The sequence below is a fragment of the Ambystoma mexicanum genome, chromosome 11 (assembly GCF_040938575.1).
Source record: "Ambystoma mexicanum isolate Mex_15411 chromosome 11, UKY_AmexF1_1, whole genome shotgun sequence".
Classification (NCBI taxonomy): domain Eukaryota; kingdom Metazoa; phylum Chordata; class Amphibia; order Caudata; family Ambystomatidae; genus Ambystoma; species Ambystoma mexicanum.
The window spans coordinates 971,579,996-971,604,750 of NC_090934.1; the positions used below are offsets into that span (position 1 = coordinate 971,579,996).

General features: G+C 49.2%; 1 protein-coding gene across 5 annotated transcripts in view; it reads right to left on the minus strand.

Annotated features, from left to right (window-relative positions):
• The window catches only part of CPT1A (carnitine palmitoyltransferase 1A), a 634,145-nt gene extending 610,241 nt beyond the window's left edge, over positions 1-23,904 (minus strand). For 2 of the 5 annotated variants that reach the window (XM_069624124.1, XM_069624123.1), the window contains exon 1: positions 23,796-23,904. The gene's annotated coding sequence lies outside the window, so the exon portion shown is untranslated. Of the gene's footprint in view, positions 1-21,853; positions 21,956-23,548; positions 23,686-23,795 lie in introns of those variants that run through there. The other 3 variants (XM_069624122.1, XM_069624121.1, XM_069624125.1) reach the window with 2 other exon arrangements.
• Between the last annotated feature and the right edge of the window lie 851 nt (positions 23,905-24,755).

Sequence of the window (24,755 nt, forward strand, 5' to 3'; positions counted from 1 at the left end):
CTCTGCCCCTCATAATATCACCAAAGAAGAGACTTGGTACATAAATATCCAAATGCTATGCGATCCCAAATAACCTCCCTACAACAGAAAAGAAACAAACCTTTATCCCGACTCCCACCCCACACCTTTCTACGAATCACCAAATAACACCTTCCTTCAATTTTACAGAAGTGTTGGAAGTAGAAACGGCCAAGATACTTATAAAGCTCAGACCGTCTAGATGTAAAGGGAAAATCTGCCCTGCTAACATCATCAAAGACTGTTTCATTACTAGATTTATCAATGCCTCCTTCTCTGCAAGAAGAAGGAGGCAGCATAAAAGAATCTTGGGTTCTCCCTTTACTAAATAAAGCCCTGCTTGACCCATCAGTACCTAATAATTAACCGCCCCATCACAACAGTCCCTTTCTTGCTAAAGATCTTGGACAGGGCAGCCTACAATCAAATACAAACCTTCCTAGGATCCAACCACATCGTTGGGATATGCCAATTAGACTTCCGACCAGGACACAGGACGGAATCGGCATTACTAGACCTGAAAAGCCAGCCCTCCTACTCCTGGATCTCTCTGCCGCCTTTGACCTGGTGGACCACAAAACTCTGTCACTATCTTATGGCCGCCGCCAACTTCCCCCATGAAGCCACGACCTAGGTAGCCTCCTTCTTGGAATGAAGATCCATGAGAGTCTTCTCAGACACTGCCAGCACCCCTCCCATCCCCATTCTGTGTTGTGTTCCACAAGGATCCTGAATCTCCCCTTCTCTCTACAACATTTTCACCAAACCCCTTTTCGACCTCCTGCACTCCATCAGCATAGCCTACAGCAACTATACTGATGACACCCAAATCCTCCTTCGACTGTAAGGCATTTATGACACAGGACTCCCTTCTCCTCGAATTTCTTGATACAGTTCTTTCTCACTGTTTTCAGTTTGATGCACACGTTGACACTCTGATCCATTGTTGGCAGACCTTTCTCTGATAGTTGGCGATCTTCTCTTTGCCAATGTGATGAGGAAGATTTCCTGTGATGTCTGGAGTATCTGCTTTTGGGTCCCAGACACTTCGCTGGTTCGTGGTACGGTCCCAGACCCTTCTTCGGTGGTCAGTGAGTTTGTCTGCCACTGACACAAGGAAGATGGTGCTGGAAGGGCAACAGACACCGGCTCGGCCCAATAATAACGTCTTCAGTCTCTCTGGACCGGGGAAAACTGTATGAACTTCTCTCCTGCCCCGCTCCTGTGTCCCCTCCGGATCTCCCGTACCTCCCCTTTACCTTCTTGGGCGCCAAGTACGTCACTGGAGCTTCCTGAAACCAGGATGGTCTTTGTCAGCTCCTCAGGCATCTCTCTGCGTCGGGATCCGCAGTGTGGTATCTCCCTGCACAGCCCCATTCACTTCCTTCTCTTGGTGGTAAGCTTGGCTCTGCACCGACAGATCCACCAGAGAATTCCCACCAGTCTTCTACACGTCCCTCTCCCGCCAGTCAATTAGTAGGATTCGATTCTCCTGCACTGGAAATTGCCTGGACCTGCCTCCTCTCACTGTCGGCGCTAGACTCTGTGGTCCGGCTTGCCACATCAGATTCTCCTTTGTTGCTCTTTATACTTTGTATCCAGTTCCTCCCATATGGTTTACAAGAGTCCTTTGACTCTGTTGATGATTGGATCTTCCTGCCTCCGCTGGGCCACCTCATACCAGTATAGATACAGTCCATGATCTTTGCGTCTCCTGTGTTTTTCCACATCCTAGTACTTTTTATGTTAATTCCTAGGTCACACTAATACATAGGTTTGCCTTCAATGTAGTGGTTCTGAACACTGGGGAGCAGAGAGTAATGACATTCAGTGGGGGAGGTGGGGGGAGGGGTTGTACCCAGGGTGATGTCCTTGTCCTCAGAGGGGAACGCCCCCCGTGAGGTCCTCCCACATTAAACCAACCATAGGGGGACTATCTTGTGAATAGTCACACATCCCTGTGTTTTTGGTGCTGGACCATAGACAGGAGGAACAAGATGAAGCATCAAAGGGGAAATGGTATTTAAAACCAAGTTCCATTGTTTACGAGAAACTGAAAGATGGTTTAAAATTAGGCAGATCTAGCGGTGATGGTGTCACACTTAAGGGAAGGTGGGTATTTTGTGTGTGTAGGAGATTGAGCTTCAAGTACTTTCCCGAAGGCGGCCTGGGCCCTTCTTCGGAGCAAAAGCATTCCACAGATTAGTATCTTGTATACCGATACAAATTGCCTAAGTGCCTTTGTCCAAATTTGGTCAGGTAAGATGACTTGTTTTTTCTTGGTGTAAAGTCTCTTGTGGTTAAGTGTTAGGTGACAGCTACAGAACATCAGTTAATCTCAAAGACTGTGTCACCAGAGTATGTGTGGTGTGTATATTCAACAAGCTTCTCCAAAAGGCATCTATTCCACCAGACTATAAAGTATTAGGCTCCAAATAGTCTATAACTTATTCGGCTTTGCCACTCAGAGCCACCACCATGTCAGACTCACTACATACAGACCCTGGATCACCCTCTCCTGAATGTTTCGCAACCGTATGCAGAGGCACTCAAAAATGTAAAATCATATAGAAAGGATATTATCTAGCCATCCCTACTGCTGAAGATTGACTGGACATGCCTGGAACAGAAAGGGCATGTACATGCACAACACACCTATCTTAAGCTGCAGATTGTAGCAGTGAGATGGTGGCTCTAGAATTACACGGTTGGTCAAAAAACACAAAACATGCATTGTGTGCACTCAGACCCCCAAAACCTGTCCCATAGCACCTGCACTTCACACACAAATAAACATGAAGCCATAGTACTTCCACTTACACCACAGTAGGTGGGCTACACCACAGTAGGTGGGCTACTTGTGCTAGAAAAAGAGCTTTATTACTTCAGCCCTGCACTCACCTCACCACAGCCATGTGTCTCCTCCCCAGTCACACATCACCAGCAGTAAATGTGCTTTACCCCTCAAATGGGAGGCCTATGTTCCCTAATCTCCCCTATTTCACCTGTATTTAGTCCGCCTCTCGAGCAGCAGATTGGCTATGCCAGCTCTATGTGAAATTTGTTGCGCTCTTATCGACGCATTCAGCATTTCCAAACGCCATATTTCGGGGGGATACCGCTTCGCCCATCTAGTGACCCTCTACTACCAGGCTCCCCTTCACCAGTAGCACCCTCTCATACCATTCTCTAACCCATCCCGTAAGCCTCCAACCCAGCCCCACATCACATGCACCGTAAGCCATTTTTTCATGCCCTTTTAGGCAGTTGGTATGCTGCTCTTCCCTCAAAAAGGCCTCGGTATGATGCAGCTCCTTTACAGTGGCCCTCAGTGTGTCCCCACATCGCACCTGCGTGTGGACCCATCTCGGTCTCTTCTGGCAGTAGGTGTTCTGCACCTCTTTGAAGTAGGCCTTTCAGGCCAGCAGGTACAGCAGCAGATGACCCCAGTACTTTTTTCAGTGACTGAAGCAGTGACACAGCTTGCTAAGATGGATTTCTGAACTCTGTCCTGGAGGGGCAGAGGTTCGGAAGGCCAGCCTAGTTTCTTGGAACAGGATAACCTCTGGACAAGCCAGACCAATCAGGGTAGCGATGGCGGCGGTCAAGACTAGGTCTCAAGAGGGGTGAGGGTGACTGAAAGCCTGCAATGAGCACACAAAGCCGACGCTTACAAATTACTCCAGACAGGTGTTATATTAAAAATATAGACATTTATTACAAGGCCTTTGTAACATCAACCATAGTAAAGAATCACGATACAACTCCAATAAACTAACATCACACGCAATACAATATATATACAAGACCAAGGGGTCTAAAGAGTTAGAAGCACGAAATATGCAGACCACCTAGATGGGGAGGAAAACAGGCAGTGCAAGTAATCGTTAGACCCAGTTCGACATCAGAGGCCACCTAACTAGAAGGAAGTCCGAGCCCTACGAAGAGTAGAGCCTTGTGCTCAAAAGTACCTGCACACACGGGTGCCAACGGGCAAAGGAGAGTCTCTTCAGGGAGATCAGGTAGTTCACAGTGGTGAACAAAACGATGATGAACAGTTCCCCGCTACTCAAGCGTGGCCTCCACTTGTGGGCAGAAGCAGGGCGCGAGTGCAGAAAAGGGTTGCTGTTTACGACAGCGGAGGAGAGCCACAGGCTCCTGCGGGAGGGAGCCCGGTTAGGGTATAGACTACTCACCGGTCCCCGGAGCAGGCAGACCCAGGCTTCTCCGGTTCCGTTTCGGTACTGGCAGGTTCAGATGTGATCAGCAGGATGTCTCGACGCCGTGTAGATTCCGCGACAGCAGGAGTCAGGGTCGAGGGTGTCCCAAATGCAGCGAACACGCCCAGGTTTGTTACCACAGCAGGGCAACTCGGCAACCGCATGTATTCCGGTCCCAAAGCACACGTCTCACTTCAGACCTGGGAATGCCAAGTGTACGAATCATGTGAGAGTGCTGAGGACACGGGATTAGCAGTAAGCCAGACGGCGGTGACAGAGCAAGGTTCCTGTGTAGGCTGGTCAGTCCACTGGATGGCCCAGGGACGTTTCCGAAGGCTTACGTACAGGATATGGTGAAGATGCTCCCACTATTCTAAAGGGTCGAAGCGCCAGTACAGGCCTTCTCGTTCGATCAGAGGCAGAGGGGTCTCACAGGACGACAGCAGTGCAGGGTGCCAAACCTTCAGCGGGTCACCAGCGATTCCTCGACTCAGCTTCTTAGTTGCAGGATACTTGGCTCCTTATCCTTTGTTCGTGAGAACTCAGGAGATCGACATGGTAGTGGTGTTTCCAGCATCCTCTTATCCAGAGTTCCCTTCGCGCCAAAACAGAGAGGACCCAATGGGAGATTTGCTCACAAAACACTCACACCATACGTGGACCTATCACGGACCACGGTGGTCCCAGGCATTCAAGACACTCTAGACTCTCTGGCACCCAGGATGTGTATTGGGAACAGACATGCCAGCCCACACAAGGCATGCAGAAGCCCGCAAAAGCGTTGTGTTTTGCGGGAAAGTGCATGACCAAATAAGGACTGCCCCGGGTCGGCTCGACCTGGGGGAAGGTGAAGGGGCAAGACGGTCAGCGGACAGGACAAAGAACCTCGTGGCATGGCCATTTGAGGCCAGGCCACCCATTTGGGCAAAACGCGGGAAGCGCGGTTAACATGGCAAAAAGGGGTTCAAAACACAAAGAAACAATAGCTGCCACCAGTCCCGTCCGTGACACACTTACACATTTCATGATAAGTCCAACGAGAGTTTCTAGGGCCATTGGAATGACTAGAGACCCAAGAGCGCGGTAATGTAAGTTAAGGTGACTCTTGGTTCATGTTGCTCAAAAGCTGCAACATGAGGAAAGGACTAAGGGAAACAAAGTTTCCTGGTACTGACTGTCTTAAGGGCATGTCAGTTTCCCTGTAAGAATGGAGCAAAAGCCCAGAGGAGTGCGGCGGAAGGCTGCGCTTCTCTGGCAAAGTCTAGATCAGGGTGTAAAACAACAGCAAAAAGTTTGGGGGTTGCCACATGGAAGGTAAATTACCTACAATTATGAAATCTTTCCTAACGCTCGCTCCTCCCAGACCAAGGACAGGGGGGAACTAATCCACCCCTGGATGAGTTTCTTGTTCAGGTCGGTTAAACATTCTGGACAACACATCAGCATTGCTATGTTGGACACCTGGCCTATGCTCAATAGTGAAGTCAAAGCCTTGCAGACTTATGGACCACCTAAGCAACTTTGGATTGTCTCCCTTAATGTTCATTAGCCACTTTAAGGGTTTATGGTCAGTTTGCACAGTGAAGTGGGTCCCATAGAGGTAGGGCCTCAGCTTCCGTAGGGCCCACACAACAGAGAAACATTCTTTCTCTACTGTAGACATCTGAGCTCTCTGTCCTTAAGCTGGCGACTAATGAAACCAATAGGGTGTTCCTTACCCTTCTCATCTACTTGCGATAGTACAGCTCCTATCCCAGTGTCAGAGGCATCTGTCTGCACAATAAAAGGTCTTTGGTAATCAGGGGCCCTGAGAACAGGGGCCTGGCACAAGGAGTCTTAAGCCGTTGAAGGCCTTCTCACACTCGTCGGTCCAAGTTACCTTCTGGGGTTTCTTCGGAGTGGTGAGAGCAGTCAGAGGGGCAGCTATGGTACAATAGTCTGCCATGAAGTTGCGGTAATACCCCGTGAGTCCTAAGAAGGCTCTCACTTGGGTCTGTGTAGCGGGGGTAGGCCAGCCTTGTACTGCTTGTACTTTACTGGGTAGAGGCTGTATCCTCCCTCCACCTACTTCATGTCCAAGGTAAACCACAGAGCCTTGTCCAATCTGGCATTTACTAGCCTTTATGGTCAAGTGTGCTTTCTGAAGAGCCTGTAGCACAATCCCAAGGTGTTTCACATGGTCTTCAAAGGTGGCGCTGAAAACTGCTAGATCATCCAGATATGCAAGACAGAATTCATCCAACCCGTTTAACACATGATTCACAAGCCTCTGAAAAGTGGCAGGTGCATTCTTCAACCCGAACGGCATTACCCTGAACTGGTAAAGCCCGTCTGGAGTCGAGAACGCCGTCTTCTCCTTGGCATGTTCTGCTAGGGCTATTTGCCAATAGCCTGCAGTGAGGTCAAACGTGCTGAGGTACTTGGAGGCACCCAAAGTATCCACCAGCTCATCTGTTCGAGGCAAGGGGTGTGCATCTGTCTTGGTGACAGCATTCAGAGCCCTGTAATCCAAGCAGGACCTCAATTCAGAAGTACCTGCCTTTGGAACCAAAACCACAGGGCTGGACCAAGGACTACTAGAGGGTTCAATCACCCCAAGATCTAACATTTTGTTGACCTTTGTCTTAATGTAAGACCGTACTTTGTCTGACATTCTGTATCCTCTACTTTTGGTAGGTACGCTGTCTCCTGTGTCTATGTTACATTTGCACCAAGGTGTCAAACCAGGGGACTGCGAAAACAGGGGGGAAAATTGCCTAAGCAAACTTTTCACCTCCGCCTGCTGATAGAAGTCAGGTGAGGGCCACTCAGGCACCCTCAAAGGAGCTATCTGAAGGACCGCTTTGGAACAGGTCGGGGAGAGGTTCAGACTCCTCTTCCTCAACATCTGAAGCCAGTAGCAGTGCTGTGATTTCGACTTTTGGGACGAAAGCCTTCAGCCTATTTACATGGAACACTTTTGGAGCCTGTCCAGGCCTTCCAAGGTCCACTAAATAGTTGACCTCACCCAGGGGCTCCACCACTGTGTAAGGGTCTGACCTTTTATCCTGTAAAGCTCTAGGCCTTATGGGATTCATGATCAGGACTTGCTGACCAGGTATGAAGTTGATGAGGGAAGCTTTCTGGTCATACCATGTTTCACCAGGGATTGTCCTGCCTTCAACTTGTCACTAGCCAGACCAATCAGGAGTACCATCCGTTTTCTGAGCCCTAACACATAGTCTACTACGTTGGTAGTAATAGGGGGAGTGGGCATCTCCCATCCCTCCTTGACTATGGCTAAGGGTCCCCGCACAGGGTGACCAAACAGAAGTTCGAAGGGGCTGAAGCCAACACCCTCCTGTGGTACCTCTCGGTAGGCAAACAGTAGGCATGGTAAAAGAAGATCCCATTTTCTTCTTTGGGGTTCTTCCACAGCCCCAATCATACTCTTTAACGTTCTGTTGAACCGTTCCACCAGACCATTCGTCTGGGGGTGGTATGCGGAAGAGAACTTGTAGGTGACCCCACATTCTTTCCACATAGCCTGCATATACTTCGACATGAAGTTGCTGCCTCGATCAGACACAACTTCTTTAGGGAAGCCAACCCTAGTAAAGATGCCAAGTAACGCTTTTGCAACTGACTTGGCAGTTACTGTTTTTAATGGGATGGCCTCTGGATATCTGGTAGCATGGTCGACCAGCACCAGGATAAACCTGTTGCCCGAGGAGGTTTGCTGGTCAAAGGGACCAACAATGTCGATCCCTACCCTTTCGAATGGTATTCCCACAACTGGGAGTGGTACCAATGGAGCTTGGATTGTTGAGCCACTCTTACCAGATAACTGGCAGGAGGCACAACTCCTGCAGTGGCTTTCTACTTGCACCCCCATCTTGGGCCAGTAGAAGTGCATGGATAACCTTTGCTTGGTCCTCTTAATACCAAGGTGACCAGCAAGGGGCACTTCATGCGCCAACTGCAGGAGGAAGGGTCTTACAGCAAGGGGAACCACCAACCTCCTATGGTCTCACTATACAGGAGTCCACCTTCCCAATAAATCCGATGCTTCCCAGGAGGTTCACCCTCATGCTGGGAGCAGGCCTGTCTACTTAGGCCTTCCAGAGATGGGCACTCACGTTGGCCTTTACTGAATTCTTCCCGGTCAGGACCACCTTCTACTAGCAAGTCGTTTAGTTCAGGATGGTCATTAAGGTCAAATACATCAGGTATTGCCGCCTCCTCGTCAGGTCCGGGCGTTTGACCAACTTCCTCCACCGCAGTGGTGAGTTCGGGGGAATATTTTCTTTCCCTCGTTTTGGTTTCTTTACTCCTTTAGCCTTGGGTTTCCCCTTTGGCTGGGGCAGTGCATTGGTCTTGGCCAGTGCTGCCCTTGTTTGAGACCTTGTGCAGGGTCTGTCAGCAGTGTCTCCCACGAGCCCTAACGCTCAGAGATTGTTGCCCAACAAGACCTTTCCTGGGACGCGTCTCTGAATGCTCACTGGAATCCTGACTGCTGTACCATTGATAGTAAGATTTACAGGTATTACTGGGAACATGAGAGGTGGGCCGTCAGCCAACTTAGTGGGCATCAAAGTAGCTCTGGCAACTTCCTCTGAGTCTACCAAGGTAGAATCCACTACAGTTCGACTGCACCCACTATCCCTAAAAGCTGGAGTATCTGCTCCATTGATCAGCACACTGTCTTTAAAGTAGTGCTTGGTGTTATCTAGAATCCTAGCATAAGCCTCTGCGACTTTAGGCTCCCAGGAACCCAGGGAAACTAAAACTACCTCAGCTTCTATCCCCCTGTGGAAGGAGTCTGAGGAGAAGGATGCTCCTGTAATCTTCTTCCTCGTAGGAGGAGAAGGCCAGATTAGCAGAGTGGACTCCCAAAGGTTTAACCTTACACCGGGGATCCCCCTTCACATGGTCAGTTGCCCCACAAGCAAAACAAGATCCATTGGGTCTGCTTACATAGAGAGGCTTATTATAAGCAGAGTTCTGTTTCGGAGGCTGACCTCCACTACCCTGTGAGTTCTCGTGTCTTACCCTTATTTTTCTTTTTGTGGCCCTTTTGGGAAGAAGATTTATCAGTTTCCCCACCCTCCTTATCTTTGGACTTTTTCCCTTCCTCCTGCTTACCAGGATGAGTCTTGTCCTTATGGGACACTCGATGCGACACCCATAAATCTGCTGCAATGGCAAGGTTCTTAGGATCCATCTCCTTTGAATCTGCCAAATGCTGCTTAAGCTCAGGGGAAGAAGATGCAAAAACTATGTTCCAGCATGACAAGACTGATCATACCTTCAAAGGTAGAAACCTTATTACCTTCGACCCAGCCAGTCAAGTTTTTTAAGGATTCGGTTACATAAGATACCCAAGTACCACCTTCTTTTTTCTTATACTCTCAGAATAGTTTTAAATATTGGGCAGGAGTCTTTCCAAACTTTAAAATGAGAGTTTGCTTCAACATTGCAAAATCTGCTCGCTCAGCCTTCGACATTCCCATAATGGCACTGCAGCCAGAATGGGGCAGTCTGCAGAGTAACCAGGCAATTTTATCAGCATTGTCAACTTGTTGAACTTCACATGCATACTCAAATGTATTCAGCCAGTCCATAATATCATTCTTTTCCTCATAAACACTGAGCAGATTTTTTGGAAACCATGGATGAGAGGAGGCCCCAGACCTGTGTCCAGGACCCTTGGATCCATTGGCAACTTGAAGCTTGGCCAGTTCCAACTGGTGATCCCTGTCTGTTTTTCTGCCTGTTCGATTTTTAGTTTGGTCATATTGAAATCAAGCTCCTTCTGCCTAAACAGCAGTTCTTGCTTCTTGAATTCAAGCATGGCCTCCCCATCGACACTGGCAGAGGAAACAATGGACATTTCATCCTCCCCATCCTCATGGTCGCGGGGACCAGTGCCGCGGCAGAACTGTCAGTTCTACCAGCGAGAGAAGCCCCACCTCCTTCTGCACTGTCCTCAGAAGCTATAGCGTCAAGCTGAGCTTCTTGCCAGGCCATGATTCTTTGGATCATTTCCATTTTTGTGCCTTTGCGAGGAGACACCTCTTTCAGCACACATCTTTTTCAATGTTTCGGATTTAGAAGCATTTAAAGTTAAGGTACCTGCTTCCATATTGTTTGATAGGACTATGGCCTTTAAAGAGTTATACTACGACAATTCCTGTTAGGAATAACTTGATATGCCCTCGCTCGTATCCCACCGCTGTACACCAATTTGTTAAGATGGATTTCTGAACTCTGTCCTGGAGGGGCAGAGGTTCAGAAGGCCAGCCTAGTTTCTTGGAACAGGGTAACCTCTGGACAAGCCAGACCAATCAGGGTAGCGATGGCGGCGGTCCAGACTAGGTCTCAAGAGGGGTGAGCGTGACTGAAAGCCCGCAATGAGCACACAAAGCAAGGACGCTTACAAATTACTCCAGACAGGTGTTATATTAAAAATATAGACATTTATTACAAGGCCTTTGTAACATCGACCATAGTAAAGAATCACGGTACAACTCCAATAAACCAACACATCACACGCAATACAATATATATATACAAGACCAAGGGGTCTAAAGAGTTAGAAGCATGAACTATGCAGACCACCTAGATGGGGAGGAAAACAGGCAGTGCAAGTAACCGTTAGACCCAGTTCGACATCAGAGGCCACCTAACTAGAAGGAAGTCAGAGCCCTACGAAGAGTGGAGCCTTGTGCTCAAAAGTACCTTCACATGCGGGTGCCAACGGGCAAAGGAGAGTCTCTTCAGGGTGATCAGGTAGTTCAAAGAGGTGAACAAAACGATGAACAGTTCCCCGCTACTCAAGCGCGGCCTCCACTTGTGGGCAGAAGTAGGTCACGAAAAAGGGTTGCTGTTTACGACAGCGGGGTAGAGGCACAGGCTCCTGCGGGAGGGCGACCGGTTAGGGTACTCACCGGTCCCCGATGCAGGCAGACCCAGGCTTCTCCGGTTCCGTTTCGGTACTGGCAGGTTCAGATGCGATCAGCAGGATGTCTCGACGCCGTGTAGATTCCGCGACAGCAGGAGTCAGGGTCGAGGGTGCCCCAAATGCAGCGAACAGAACATGTACAGGTTTGTTACCACAGCAGGGCAACTCGGCAACTGTGTGTATTCTGGTCCCAAAGCACACGTCTCACTTCAGACCTGGGAATGCCAAGTGTATGAATCGTGTGAGAGTGCCGAGGACACAGGATTAGCAGTAATCCAGACGGCAGTGACAGAGCAAAATTCCTGTGTAGGCTGGTCAGTCCACTGGATGGCCCAGGGACGCTTCCGAAGGCTTACGTACAGGATTTGGTGAAGATGCCGAGAATAGTTGTTCCCACTATTCTAAAAGGGTCGAAGCACCAGTACAAGCGTTCTCATTCGATCAGAGGCAGAGGGGTCTCACAGGACGACAGCAGTGCAGGGTGCCAAACCTTCAGCGGGTCACCAGCGATTCCTCGACTCAGCTTCTTAGTTGCAGGATACTTGGCTCCTTATCCTTTGTTCGTGAGAACTCAGGAGATAGACAGGGTAGTGGTGCTTCCAGCCTCCTCTTATCCAGAGTTCCCTTCGTGCCAAAACGGAGAGGACCCAATGGGAGATCGGCTCACAAAACACTCACACCATACGTGGACCTATCACGGACCACGGTGGTCCCAGGCATTCAAGACACTCTAGACTCTTTGGCACCCAGGATGTGTATTGGGAACAGACATCCCAGCCCACATCCTGGAGGCACATACAAGGCATGCAGAAGCCCGCGAAAGCGTTGTGTTTTGCGGGAAAGTGCATGACCAAATAAGGACTGCCCCGGGTCGGCTCGACCTGGGGGAAGGTGAAGGGGCAAGACGGTCAGCGGACAGGACAAAGAACCTCGTGGCATGGCCATTTTGGAGGCCAGGCCACCCAAACGCAGGAAGCGCGGTTAACATGGCAAAAAGGGGTTCAAAACACAAAGAAACGATAGCTGCCACCATTCCCGTCCGTGACACACTTACACATTTCATGATAAGTCCAACGAGAGTTTCTAGGGCCATTGGAATGACTAGAGACCCAAGAGCGCGGTAATGTAAGTTACGGTGCACTCTCGTTTCATGTTGCTCAAAAGCTGCAACATGAGGAAAGGACTAAGGGAAACGAAGTCTCCGGCACTGACTTCGTTAAGGGAATGTCAGTTTCCCCGTAAGAATGGAGCGAAAGCCCAAAAGGAGTGTGGCGGAAGGCTGCGCTTCTCTGGCAAAGTCTAGATCAGGGTGTAAAACAATAGCAAAAAGTTTGGGGGTTGAAACATGGAAGGAAAATTACCTACAATTATGAAATCTTTCCTAACACAGCTCATGGGCTATGCCCACCTTAATGCTGTTGTTGCCTCAATCTTCGGCTCTTTGCACAAAGCAACAGCCCTGGAGATTTCACATTTCTGTGTATTAGTAGGTCATACAAGAAAACTTGTTCCTTTGCATTTTATGACTTGTAGTCCTGATTTTAACATGTGAAATAAGTGAAACAATGGGTCAAGGAATGCAAAGAACTAAACCATGACTGGATGACCTACTCGCACATGAAATTGGGAAACCTGAGAGCTTTAAAACCCTCACAATTGCCCGCATAAAACATAATCATCTGTGGATTCTTGGGGGATGATGAGGCGCCAATGAACAGATGCTTCAGCCTGACAGCAATGAAAACACCCATGTGAGACTGCCTCGGATTGGCAACATCAACTGTACACAGACACCCTACCTTGATTGGTATGTACATGTGCAGTACCTAGTAAAACAGGTGTACGCACCCTAACATGACAGACAGTTGTATGTACAGTCACTAACCAACAATAATGACCCACTCAAACAAGGGCTCTAAACTCAATATTTCAAGTTCACGGGGAAAAATATTCATACATGCACTAAAATGTTCAAATGCATTCTGAGTTTGCTGAATTACAAAGTTTCAAAAACTATGACAAGTCACTTTAGAGCCATTATTAAAACCCTGTTAAAAACAATGAATTAAACTGTCCTGAAGCAACCAAGCATGCCTTGTGATAAATAGCACCATGCTAACGATCAGACGCCTCAATCGTTGATGAAGTTCTCACTGTCTGTTTTTTTCTATCATAGACCTCTATCCAGTGATTAGACACCTCTGACGAAAGGTCTACTTCTCTGCAGGAGTACAGGTAAGAGTAGTGGCTAAAAGGCCTACTTAGCCCCAAAACTACCATCAAACTGGCAGTGATCCCAATCATAAAGGTAAAATAGACACAGCCCAACAGGCATTACCACTTCAGGCGGAGTGTTAGGTTATCCCAATAGCAGTAAAAACAACATAAGTACAATAGTCCAAAATAAAAATGTCCAATCACAGCTCTATAAAATATAGACTGTAATCAAACAATAAAATACAAACGAATTATCAAAAACAGCTAAGAAAACCCAGCCCTGTAAAAGAACAGAGAATGCAGACTTTTGTGTGAAGGTCACTCTGGGTAGATGAGGGCGAGGGAATAAAAAGAGGGACACGGTTGTGCTCAATTGGGGGCGAGTTTTGAGCAACATAAAAGGATTTGAAACAGCAGGATTTTCAGGTTAGGTTGCATCGGCTTTACAAAACTAAATAAAAGCGACAGGAGCTGTAGCATGAGAGTAGCAGCTTTGATCAAGACTATGTAACGCTGTGTCTGACCCAGAGAGCAACGAGGTCTCTGAGTTTATGATAACAGGTCATCAAGAACAACTCATTGACGGGATTGGGTTAAGGGAACGGCTGACCAAGGGAATCGTGTGATTTCCTGAATAATGATTGGGGACATGTGCCATGCATGACCGAAGCTGCAATATAAATAGGGAAAGGCATCATTCTATAGAAGGTATCAAGCTGTGCACAGTATTAAGCTATGCATTGGGGTACATCGATAACAGTGGGATTAGGGTTTTAGATTCAATGCCAACTCAGCAGTTCATCCTTCCGGAGTCAATAAGCAAGAAGCAGAGGTGCAGGGCATCTGGTAGGTAACAGTATAGGTTTTGTTAAGACGCTACTGAAGCGCCAGAAAGAAGGGCGAGGGAGATCTGGATAAACAAGGACAAGCTCAGATACATCAGGCCTGAAAAAATGTAGCGTTAACAGCGTCCTTCTGATCTCCTTCCTACTAGCAGCATCACAGAGGAGGAGACGGTCCGTCTGGGTAGTAGGGCATTCCTTGGTGTCAAGGGCCAGGGTGAGCTGGACGGCAGAGCGAGAGGAGCTGACCGCCGCCGAATACCGGATATGGGGGCACGGGGTGCCCGGGATGAGATGGGCTCAGCTGCATGGGCACATCCACAAGTTGCTGGGTAAGCAGCAAAAGCTGGATGTCTTGATCATACACCTTGGGGGCAATGATTTGACGAGCCTAGGGAAGGAGGCTTTTTGATGAGGCAGATGATGTTTTCTTTACAGGAGTTGTCCTCACAGCTGGGTGAGACCGAGATTTTATGGGCAGAAATCATTCCGAGGCAGTGTTAAACGTATCTTCACGAGATCGTGAGTTACCTCTGCTTCCTGTAGACCGTGGAGTTGAGGTTGCCAGTATGTCGATGTATGATGGCCGATGAATGGGTAACGCGAGAAATTAACGCGAGAAATTAGTCCAATCCCCTCCTGGTGAGTTAACACAGGACGGCACTGAACCAACTCCCAACGCCACGGGTGGCACTTCTCAGAATTTGCGTGACGTCGGGACAGTGTTTCCACTGGCTGAGAAGGCTTGATGAAATCACCGATGAAAACAGAATTGAACTCAGGAACTCCCCGCAGGCAGCAAGGCACAGGTACCGGCAGGACACGAGACAGGCAAGGAAGACAAACTGAAGAAGGCAGAGCTGAAGAAGGCAGAACTGACAGGAAATTTCCCACTAAATCTAGGAACCCAGAGATAACCTACTCTTCCATAAACCAGGGAAGGACAAGGTATCAGGTGGAGCAGAAAGAGTAGGAGGACCAGGAAGCAATACCGGAATAAGGAAATGAGGCAGGATTGGGCAGAAAAGGATAGAACAGAAAACTGGGGAACTGGACAACAAGTACCAGGACTCCAGCAGCGCATACACAGTAACAACCGCGTTGAGACGCGTCGTCCCTGTGTATGCGGTGCCCTTTTATGGCTCAGGGTCAAAGCGAGGCTAGGAACGCATGTTCCACCGCGGGTAGAGTCTCCATGAAGGAGGAGACCGCTGCGGCCGTGGACCAGGGACCCCAGGACAAGTAAGTGGCGCCCGCGAGCGAGCGTGCGGTGTGACACCATACCCCCTCCCGGACAACCCCGGAGCACCGGGTTTCCAAGGGTAGCGGAGATAGAAGTCCCGAACCAGGCGCAGTGCATGTACAAAGGAGCGCGGTTCCCAAGTACGGTCACAAGCAGGATAACCCTTCCAGCTGACCAGAAGCTGCAGAGCACCTCGCCAAATCCGTGAATCACATATCTCATGCACCTCGAATTCAGGGACCCCCTGAACCAAGACCGGGGCAGGACGGGAACAGGTACAACCCATAACATCGGGCACGTAGGGCTTCAAAAGGGAAACGTGAAAGACAGGATGGATCCTCCAAGAGCGGGGCAAAGATAAACGAAAGGCAACAGGTGAAATACACCCCGTGATGCGAAAGGGACCAAAAAAGCGGGGGGCTAGTTTCACAGGTAAGTTGCGTACTGGTAGATTCTTGGAGGACAGCCAAACCATGTCCCCAACATGAAGAACAGGCTCTGGGCTCCGTCTCCTGTCAGCCTGCTCCTTCATACGTGCTCGTGCCGCTGCTAAGGTACCGGCCGCCAGACGATGTTGATCGCGAATCAGGGACACCAGGGCATCTGCAGATGGAACGGCGCTAGAAGTTGTTGGATGACTAGGCAGCAGTCGAGGATGAAGACCTGTAGAGCAAAAAAAAGGGCTGAGTCCTGTAGCGGAATGAACAGCGTTGTTGTAAGCTGCTTCCGCGGTGTCCAACCACTCCGACCAGTTGTCGTGGGTAGCATTGGCATAACAACGTAGGTATTGCTCAAGGGTCTGATTGGTACGTTCCGTCTGTCCATTGGTCTGCGGATGATAGCCGGAACTCAGGGCTCGCTGGATGTCCAAATGCCGACACAGTTGACCCCAAAAGGAAGAGATGTATTGAGAGCCCCGGTCAGACAATATCTTTTCCGGAAGACCATGAAGGCGATACACCTCGTGTAGGAAACATCGTGCCATCTGGGATGCAGTGGGCAGTTTAGGAAAGGGCAAGAAATGAGCTGTTTTGGTGAAACAATCCACCACCACCATTATACACGTGAAGCCACCAGACAGGGGCAGGTCAACGATGAAATCCGTGGCGATGGTATGCCAAGGGTATGGAGGCGTTGGCGTAGGTTTCAGAAGACCAATGGGTCTCTTGCGAGGAGTCTTGGTCTGGGCACATACCGGGCAAGAGTCCACGTATTGCTTTACCATTGTAGCCCATCCAGGCCACCAGTACTGTCGTGCAACCAGTTCTTGTGTTGTACGGACTCCACGGTGACCGCAAACGACGGATTCATGACAATTCTGTAAAACGATTTTCTGGAGTTCCGATGTGGGAACGTACAGACGATCCTTGAAGTATAATAAGTCATCACGTTCCCTGATGTCAGCACGTTGTAGTATCTGTGTTCTTGAGGGATCCGTTCGTGTGGCCTCAGTCAACTGTTGGAGCTGGGGAGTCACCATCGATAGGAAATGTTTGGACGCTATCAACGGTTCCGGTTCCTTGACACTTTCAACGTTGTTTTCCAGAGACCGAGACAAGGCATCAGCCTTAGTGTTCTGGGAACAAGGAATGTACGTGACGGTGAAATCGAACTGTGAAAAGAAGAAGGCCCAACGAGCATGACGAGAGGTTCGGCATTGTAAAGAGCGCAAGAACTGTAGGTTACCATGATCCGTGCGAACCACCACCGGGTACCTCCCACCCAGCAAGTGATGTCGCCATTCCTCGAAGGCAGCCTTTATCGCCAGTAATTCTTTTTCTATCACTGCGTAGTTCCTCTCACTCACTGACAATTTCCTTGAGTAATACGCCACCGGGTGCTCTATTCCCGTGACTGTATCTTGCTGTAGTAGGACCGCCCCGATTGCGTAGTCCGAGGCGTCTGTTTCAACCACAAACGGTTTTACATCATCTGGATGTCTAAGAACAGGAGCCGACATGAATGATCTTTTTAATTCCTGGAATGCCTCCTCGGCCTGCGTGTTCCAAAGAAACGGCACCTTGGTACTGGTCAGGTGGGTTAGACTGTTGGCCAGTTGAGAGAAGCGTGGAATGAAACGCCGATAAAAGTTGGCAAAGCCCAAGAACCTTTGAAGTGACTTCACGCCATGTGGCGATTTCCATTCTTGAATAGCTTGCAGTTTTGCGGGATCCATCTGTACTCCTGTGTTGCTGATCACGTAACCCAGAAACTCCATGCTCTCCCTATGAAATTGACACTTCTCGATTTTGGCATACAGACTGTTGTGTATCAATCTACGGAGGACTTCCTGTACATGCGTCACGTGTGCAGTATGAGTGTCAGAAAAAACCAGGATATCGTCAAGGTAAACCCAAACAGATATTCCGATAAGGTCAGAAAAGACATCATCCATGAACCGTTGGAAGACTGCCGGGGCGTTGCAGAGGCCAAACGGCATCACCCTGTATTCGAAGTGACCAATAGGTGTTTTGAAGGCCGTCTTCCACTCATCTCCCTTCTTAATTCGCACCAAGTGATAGGCCCCTCTTAGATCCAGCTTGGTGAAGATCTGTGCTGATTTCAGGGATTCGATGATGTCCCGGATGAGTGGTAACGGGTACCTGTCCTTCCTCGTAATCTCGTTTAGTTGACGGTAGTCGATACAAGGACGCAAAGTGCCCTCTTTCTTCTTGACGAAGAACAACGGGAATCCTGCAGGGGATTTGGACGGCACTATATAGCCCTTGTTGAGGCAATCCGTAACATACTCCTGTAGAATGCCCTTCTCGAAGTGAGTCAACGAATAGATCTTGCCGTGGGGAATGATCGCACCAGGCAGAACGTCAATGGAACAATCAAAGTGCCGATGGGGTGGTAGTGGTATGTCCTCAGGCTTAGAGAACGCCTTGTGGTATCCGGCATATTCATGAGGAACCGATTGAGTGGCACATAAACGAGCCCCCCCTGTTTCTACTTATAAACGAGCGGATACATCAACAGGATTGAGGGTCTCCAAAATTGCAGGAAAGGTTTCGTGAATTACACAGTCCCTTGGACAACGTGTCGAAGAGAACACCAAGGAGCGAGTGGTCCAATCAACCTGGGGATTGTGATACAACAGCCATGGCAAACCCAACACCACCGGAAATGAAGGAGACTTGATGACGTCCAATGAGATGCGTTCGAGATGCCCTTCCACAGAGAGCCACAAGGAATCGGAGTGTTGACAAACCGGACCAGAAGTCAAAGTAGAGCCATCGATTACCTCAACCACCGTTGGTCGTTCCTGGTTGTATAAACGGATTCCATTGGTGATTGCGAACGAGGCATCGATGTAGTTGCCAGATGCTCCGCAGTCCAAAAGGGCCCAGGTCTTCACACACTTTCCAAGCCAAGCAACACCTACTTTCAGGATCAACAAGGGTACTGAGTTCATGGGGGGGGAAGGACGGATTCAGAAGGGCGGCCCGCTGCTGCCTTCGCCTGAAACAACGGGCCTGTTAGTTTTCCTGTTTCTTCAGAGGACGTAATGGACAGGTACCTAGAAAGTGGCCAGAACCACCGAACCACCGCAATACATGCACAAGTTCTTCTGTCGTCTTCTTTTCTTTTCGGTCTCGGATAACGGACCTCTGACGGCACCCAACTGCATGGGTTCTGGAGCTACATCGATAGAAACAGCCGATCCAGGGTTCTGTGCTGGAGGAATAGGTTGATACCTGTCAGATCTGCGGCGTTCACTCCGTCGTTCGGTTAACCTGTGGTCAATGCGTAAGACTTGTTCCACTAAAGCTGGCAGCGTTTCTGGCTCCGGAATGTGCAGCAATTCGTCTTTGTACTCCTCTCGTAGTCCCCGACGAAACAAGGTTTTTTGAGTGACTTCGGGCCATTGTGAGTCAGTTGCTAGTTGTCGAAACCGACTGATGTAGTGGATTATGTCACCTGACCCTTGCTTGATCTCCATTAGTTGATTCTGGGCCATGGCTGCCAAATTGGGCGGTTTGAAGACATCCAAAAAGGCTTTCTCGAAGGCAGCGAAATCGGCCAACAGAGGACTGTTGGTAGAGACCAAAGGTGCGGCCCAGGCGAGTGCATTGCCAGTTAGATTTCCGAGGATATACCCGATCTTAGCTTTGTCTTGAGAAAAATGGGTAGACCTGAATTGGAAATGGATCCGACAGTGAGTACAGAACTCGGCCACTCGACGCGGATCACCATCATACTTTATCGGAGTTGTGTAAGCCATGGAGTTCTCAGGCGGTGTGACAGGCTGTGCGGGATTAGCCAAACACCGATCCAATGCTTGTCTGAGAGTGTTGTTTTCTTGGCGAAGAGTGGTCATTTCCAGGCGCACGGCACGCATCTCTTCACGTAGTTCCTGCATGTCGTCCATGTCCGGACTGAGGGATAGGCGTCTCAATCTGTTAAACGTATCTTCACGAGATCGTGAGTTACCTCTGCTTCCTGTAGACCGTGGAGTTGAGGTTGCCAGTATGTCGATGTATGATGGCCGATGAATGGGTAACGCGAGAAATTAGTCCAATCCCCTCCTGGTGAGTTAACACAGGACGGCACTGAACCAACTCCCAACGCCACGGGTGGCACTTCTCAGAATTTGCGTGACGTCGGGACAGTGTTTCCACTGGCTGAGAAGGCTTGATGAAATCACCGATGAAAACAGAATTGAACTCAGGAACTCCCCGCAGGCAGCAAGGCACAGGTACCGGCAGGACACGAGACAGGCAAGGAAGACAAACTGAAGAAGGCAGAGCTGAAGAAGGCAGAACTGACAGGGAATTTCCCACTAAATCTAGGAACCCAGAGATAACCTACTCTTCCATAAACCAGGGAAGGACAAGGTATCAGGTGGAACAGAAAGAGTAGGAGGACCAGGAAGCAGGACCGGAATAAGGAAATGAGGCAGGACTGGGCAGAAAAGGATAGAACAGAAAACTGGGGAACTGGACAACAAGTACCAGGACTCCAGCAGCGCATACACAGTAACAACCGCGTTGAGACGCGTCGTCCCTGTGTATGCGGTGCCCTTTTATGGCTCAGGGTCAAAGCGAGGCTAGGAACGCATGTTCCGACACTGCGCATGCGCGGGACGCCGAAACACTGACGATCCGCGCATGCGCAGATCCTCGCAAGATGGCGGCGTCCACGGCGCCCATCCGAACCGCGGTTCGGCGTGAGGAGAAACGCCACCGCGGGTAGAGTCTCCATGAAGGAGGAGACCGCTGCGGCCGTGGACCAGGGACCCCAGGACAAGTAAGTGGCGCCCGCGAGCGAGCGTGCGGTGTGACAGGCAGGAATGGAGAGGCGCTGAGAGCCATTCAGTAGTGGAGAAGTCAATAAGAAAATGTTATTGGGCAATGGCAAAATTCTGCAAGGGCAGAGGCTTTCCCCAGATCAGGCATGGCTTGATCAATTTGAAATCCCTGGAGAATTACTTGAAGGATGAAGTGCATTTATCGGCATCTGGAATGGACCCGTTTTATTGGAATGTTTGTATTAAGCTCTTGGAATTATAAAGTAGAAAAGGGAGGAGCTGCGGTGAGCGGTAACCCACCTTTGGCGTGGCAGCGTTTTGGCAATCAGTGACAAGAGAGACTCCAAATGAGCCATGGGAAGCCGGAAGGGTCTTCGCTCTTCTCAGGATCAGCGCCTCTTGGGAGCCTAAGCGGCAGGGGCGTCTGGCGGTAGCAATGAGGGATCAGCTTCCCCTGAATAAACGGCACTCTCCCAGCCTAGGAACACCTGCAAGGGCAGGCAGGGCTCAGACATGAAGGGTTGGGGAAGTTGTGCCTACTGTGGACATTGTTGGGAAAAGGGGGAAGCAGGTTTTGGACATTGAGCAGTCGCTGCACCTTTGGAACTATTTTCACAAAATCGTGTGCAGTGTTCTGAATTTATTATTATGTTGTGAAAATAAATCTGCAGCCTTTGTATGCCAAAAAAGAAGACATGTCTCATTCTGCACCTTTCTGGGGTGAAAGGAAAGGGGCCAAGAGGAATGAGCAAGTATGATGTACGTTGGTACAAAGATGGACAAATGCCCAGGTTACTGCCTGCAACTCCGACACACGCTTTACAATGGATGTGTACTCGGGAAGCGACTATTGGGTGGATGGCTTCTCTGGCAATAACGACCTAATCAGCCTAAAGTCAGTCTTGGTTCTTGTATGCCCCTACGCAACGCGGCTTGAGGCTGGTCAGAAATTGCACGTGAAGCTTCAAAAAAATACGTGTAGTACGTTAACATACATGATGTGCAGAAATATCGATCTTTGTCGAGGCAGTCTACGGATATGTAGTCAAGACTGCTCTGTAAAGTGTGACGCACAAGACTGCACCCTTGTGTCGCATAGTTAACAACGTCACGTACCATAAGCAGGTGTGCTCAGTACTCCGTCCCCTTTCCCCGATGCTGCCCTGCCTTCACCCTCTCGACTGACTGGGAATCCCTTCCGCACAGGCTGCTTGATGTATGGGCTGAGCCCTTCCTCCCCTCCTCCTCCCCTCCCCTCCCCCACGCAGCCTGCAGACACATGACTGCTGCTGGGAAACTAGGGGAAAGGTCGAGCAAAGCGCTGCTCTGGGAACCGGTCGGCGAGCTACCACCGAGAAGATACACCCATCAAAGCAGAGTCCTGTGCTACGATGGATGCACAGGGCACGGAAGAAAAAGCGAAAAAAAAACACCACCGTGTCCCAGGATCGATTCCAATAGCTGGTAATGCATTCCAGTCCAGCCCACGGGAGGACATGGCCCGATTAGATTCACAAAGATAACTAAATGTGCTAATGTCGGGCAGACAGGCCATGCCGTGAAGCGCAATATCTACTGCAGCGAACAGCCCTAATACAAAAGTGTGGGCGGAGTCTTCCAAGGGGTACCACCCCTCTGTAAGACTACACGTTGGCTACGGCTCAATTAAAGAGAACGCACAAGTAACAATATAGCGGGCATGTCACAGTCGTAGTTAAGAAACTAACACTTGGTGTAAAAGCTACAATTCTAATTCCACGCTCCCCAAACCAAACATCCTGAACATGTTTATTCTGCGCCTGCAAACAAGCGTTCATGTCAGAAAAAGTGACTTCGTTTGTTACAAATTAAGATACATCCATCGCCACAAGATGTACTTTACATAATGGTTAGATTGATTGAAAAAACGACACCATCCCTATGAACCAACGCGAGATACCTTAGGACTGCATGCAAGTGCAGTGTCTGTCAAACTACAAAGTAAACTTCAAATTGGCATCTGAACCTCAAACCTAGCTTTACCCGATAGGTTCAGGGAGAGGCGAGTAGGCAGGGATGAGACTTGTTTCAAATTGAAGCACATTTTTATTTTGACGATTCATCTAATAAGTGTGCTCATAGATTAGTTCTATGTAACCTTTACATTCCGCCGACCCCGCAGCCCTAGTTAATTTTTAGCCTGTAGTGACCTCTGCCCCTCACCAAGGCCCCGGGTGTCATCTTTAGAACACATGGGCTGGACGCAGTATGGATGAGTCACAAAAAACGCTAGGCACACAAAAAAAAGAACCGCAGCAATGGTGACTCCGGGGGTACATCAAGGTTACTATTGACCAGTTCATAGGATTGGGCAGAGTTATGCCATTCTATCTGTCCAGCAGCCTAAATGGGGCGTGACGGTAGACTATCCTCCGACAATAAAGGGGGCTGGACGTTAACCACAGCTTTCAGAAGCATTCGGTGAGAGATTTAAAGGGATTAGCAATTCATCATGTTACTGCCCGGAAAATAATAAACAATGCCCAAGCATGTAGCCGTGTAAACATTGACGCGTCAGTGTGCATTGTGACGAATGAGATGAGCGCCTGTACATGGATTGTTCTTATTTTTTTTATTGGGACCGATTCCAGAACTACGCTGCGATCTGAAGAGACTGCCCCATCTTTCCCGTGGACAATCTATGTGTGTAGTTAAGGCGTAGTAAACAGACGGGCTGGCATCGCAAGTGAGAACTAGGCGTTTGGGCCCCAAGAGCACCATCCGAACGGGATGGCGTACGTACGGTTGACTATAGAAGGAAAATGCACTCACCTAACCAATACAGATCAGTAAATATGCCCTCCTAGTCAGAGACGGCAGCACCACACTTCCCCGCAGCACTGGCCACGCTCTGCAGCTCTTCCTCCTGCGCCACCTAACACGACCTCCACACACCCCTCACAAGCCCCGCCTGCAGTCCTCCCCCGAAAACCCTTGACCCAGCCCTTTTCGTAACCATCTCCCCGGCCGGCTTCTTCGAGCCCACCCTCTCAAACGCTACACACGCCCGCAGACTCACCTCCCAGCCAATGGCAGGCTTTTCTTTGTTTCCTGCTACCAAAATGGGCTGGAAGTTCCTTATACCGCCCCACGGTCGTAATCTCATTGAAGCCATAGGCCGCCGCCTGTGAGGCAACAGCTCCCCTCGGGGTATAGATAGACTCGACCGTTGTGCTGGGAGGGTGACCGTGAAGTGATTCAGTCCAATGACCGCGTAGAACTGGTACGTGTGGTAGATCAGGTCCGAGGAGTGGACGAAAGAGACAGGTGTTTGTGGTACAGCAGGTTGGAGCAGTGCCTGGCAGGGTGCACGTTGATTAGAATCTGCTCACACCCATATGTGTCTTTAAGTTTGCTCTACGTTCAGCGGGTAAATACCCCACTAGGCTCCTCTGTGCATTGCATTTGCTACTTATTATAACATAGTTCTCAACTGTTCTCTGTCTGATGCTGAGATGCTTGTCCAAAATGCCTTTTCATTGAAGGGCATTGCTGTGGTAATTGTCATTAATAAAGTTCGTACTGACCGAACCGTTTAGGTACACCACTTCTTATGGCTCTGGACCTTCTGGTAAAGTGTAGGTTTCTCTCCTATGCTCTTCAATGATTTATCAATTTTCTCGTGAACCCTCTGCAGTTGGTACAGCTGCTTCTTCTTTGGTCGGTAGGCTGTTTTGTTCTGTTTCTTTAGATTGACTGTTGTTGTAATTCCTTGGTTGTGAGCACCTATGTTTTCTGTTAATTTCCTTTTGGTAAATCGCTACGCTGGTCTTGTTACATTTCTTGCCACCTTCAATCGTTATAGTGCCATCGTGTACTCCAGTTACAGGTCTACTCTATTTTGAAAACGTGTTCTTGTCTTTCTGGAGCGTTCCTATCTTTATTATACCACCAACGTTTATCTGTTGCTGGTGTTGCACTTAGTTTGTTGAAGGTTGCCCTTTGGTGATGTTAGATGCTCTTCACCTTATTCATAATT